Here is a 2955-nt window from a genome sequence, read left to right on the forward strand (position 1 = left end):
AGGGAGGAGCAGGGAGAGGAGATCCAGCCCCCCAAGGGGCCCTCCTGCGCCCCCTCCCCAGGGGCACTCGGGGACCCCACGGGTCCGGCCGGGGAGCGGGGAGAGTCCCGAGGGCTGCGCCGACACCCGGCCGGCAGCAGCGATGCTGCAGCACCCCGTCCATCCCCTCTGCCCCCTCCGTCCCCTCTGCCCCCTCCATCCCGCCCGGTGACCGCCGGGCCGTGCCGGGGGTGGCGGGGGTGACAGGAGCTCCGGGCAAGGTCCGCTCGGGGACAATGAAGAGGAACCAGCTCTACCCGGGCGCCGGCAGGGCCAGGCTGCGCTTCATCGCCAGGGCCAGCACGGCCCCACTGCAGGGACAGCTCTGTTCAGCCACGGGGCAGACAAAACAGCTGGAGCATCACCCAGCACTCCGGGCACTTTCTGAGACTGTGGGGAAAAGTAATATTATAAAAAAGCTCCCTTCGGTCCCAGCCAGCCCCAGCAGTGCCGGGCAGTCGGGGGCTGCAGCCTCGCCCATCCCTGGGAGCCCCGAGGTGGCCGTGCCGGCGGCCGGGGCCGCCTCCTGCAGCGGGTGACAAACAGACCCCAGGGCTGGTGAGAAATGAGTGCTGCTGCACCCAGTGCTCAGCTGGTCCTAAAGTTCATTAACAGCGATAGAAACCGTGCTTGGGAAGTGCTGAGAACACGATGGATTTGGAACGGGAAAAGGGAAAGAGCCGCAGGTGTTTAGGGGCAGCAGCAGCTCTGCGGTGGAGGTGGAGCGTTCCCCGTTCCCGGTGCCGCTCCAGCGCCCGCCGAGCGCCCTGCGGCCAGGCTGAAGTTCAGGGGGGGCGGCGGCCCCGGCCCCCTCAGCCCTCCCCGGGCTCGGCCATCGCCGCCCCCCGCCTTCAAAAGCGGCAGGGCCGGGCCGTGCCCGCGGAGCGCGATGGCAGCGGGGCCCGAGCCCGGCCGGGAGTGCGGCATCTGCTACGAGGCGTACTGGGGGGCCGGGGGGGGCCCGCAGCAGCTGCCGTGCCGCCACTCGCTGTGCCAGCGCTGCCTCCGCAGGCTCGTGTGCCGCGCCGCCAGCGTGGCCTTCGTCAGCTGCCCCTTCTGCAGGATGGTGACGCTGCTGCCCGAGCCGGCTCCGGCCGCCACAGCGGAGCCGGGGGAGCGGCAGCCGGAGGACGGTGGCGGTGCCCCCCCGGACCCCGGCCAGGGCTCGTCGCGCTCCGTGGCCGCGCTGTGCTTGTCCCACGCCCCCGTGTTCGCCGTGAGCAGCTCGGTGTCCCCCTGCGGCTCCGAGGCCCCCCACGCCTTCGTGCTGGGGCTGCTGGGCCGGGGGCTGCTGCTGGACACGCAGCCCCCGCTGGCCTCCATGGAGAACCTGCGCCTCGGCTTCGCCGCCGGCATCCTCGTGCTCATCGTCTCCACCTTCTTCCTGCTCGTCTTCCTCAAGTAGGTCCGCATGGCGGAGCGGGGCACCCAGCCCGTTCCAGCCCGCCCCAGCCCGGTGGATGGACCCGGTGATGGGTCAGGGATTGCTCGGGTCGCGGCCACGGCCAGGGCTCAGCACCCTCCTGGATCCAGCCCTGGAGCCCGCAGGACGCTCGGCTGCCCCGCACCAAAGCCCACGGCCATCAGACTCTTTAAAAATTAACTTATTTCAGCGCTTTCCTGCCCCGGGGCCCGGCTGTGCTCTCGCTCCGTCCCGAAGGCCCCGGGCCCGCTCGGCGGGAGGCGCCGTGTGGGGCCGCGGGGCCGGACCATGGCCGGGCGGGCTGAGGGGCGGGAGGGTCCCGCAGCGCTGCCCGGGGCCGAAGCGGTTCCAAGGCGACTCCAAGGCCTTTGCCAGCAGGAGAGAGCCCGGAGCGGTGCCCGCAGAGCGAGGAGGCAGCCGGGGACGGGCTCGGCCCCTCAGAGACACCAGACATTAAAGCCAGCCATGGGCCAGCACCGCGTCCCCAGCTTTTCTGAGAGTCCTTGAGCCTCGGCAGGCAGGGCAGGGGCTGAGCACCAGGATGGAGCGGGGGGTCCTCTCCTTTCCGGCCCCCAGCAACCCCCTTGGGCATGTCCTCAGCAAAGTTCTCCGCGGTTCAGCCACCTCTGGCCAGAATTCAGCCCCCGGGACCAGGGTCAGCCCCAGCACAGCCCCTGAGGCAGCACCGTCCCCTCTGGGCCCTGGCACGTCCCTCCCTCCCCAGGGCTGCTCTGCCCCTGGAAACCCAGAGCTGCCCCTGCACCCCAGGCTGGTGCTCGCACAGGCACAGACAGGGTTAATTTCGATCCCCTCCCGAGTCCAGGCCAGGGTGGGGAAGGGGTTCTGGTACCTGCTGGGCCTGAATGGGGTGTGGGGGGAACAAGTTTCAATCCCAATTCTTGCACCCCAATCCCTGCTCAGGGCTCCCAGGCACAGTGGAGCTGAACCTTTCTGCAGCCCCGAAGCAGCTCAGGAGGGACTGGGCTCTGCAAAGCCCTGGAAATGCCAAGATCCTCTCCCCTAAAATCCGAGGGGAACCAGGCAGGTGCCCTCTGTGACCATGAAAGTTCCTTGTGCTCCAGCTTCTCACCCCAATCCAGTCCAATGCGAGAGCCCAAGGAGCCTCAGCACAAAGGGACCTCCCCTCCTTTCCCAGAGAGGGCTTCAGCAACAAGAACAGACAAGAACAGCTTCTAAATAAAATTATTCCCAATTTGAATCAGCACTAAGTCAGTTTTCAGGTGACAGATGAAGCCAGACTAAAGTAAAGCCACTGCAAGCAAAAAAATCAGGTTTAATTGCACTTTATTTTCCAAGAAGTGAAATGCAAATCCCTCAGGGCGTCTATCTGTAATGGGGAATGAAAAGTGGAAGTTGTTAGTATGAGCCATGATCACCCCTGGGACGCTGCATGGACAGGTCCAGAGGCCACACCAGGGCACTGACACTCAGAGCAGCACAAGTGCCTCCAAAAATCCAGTTCCAAACACCCT

Source organism: Camarhynchus parvulus, chromosome 17 (genome assembly GCF_901933205.1).
Source record: "Camarhynchus parvulus chromosome 17, STF_HiC, whole genome shotgun sequence".
Lineage (NCBI taxonomy): Eukaryota > Metazoa > Chordata > Aves > Passeriformes > Thraupidae > Camarhynchus > Camarhynchus parvulus.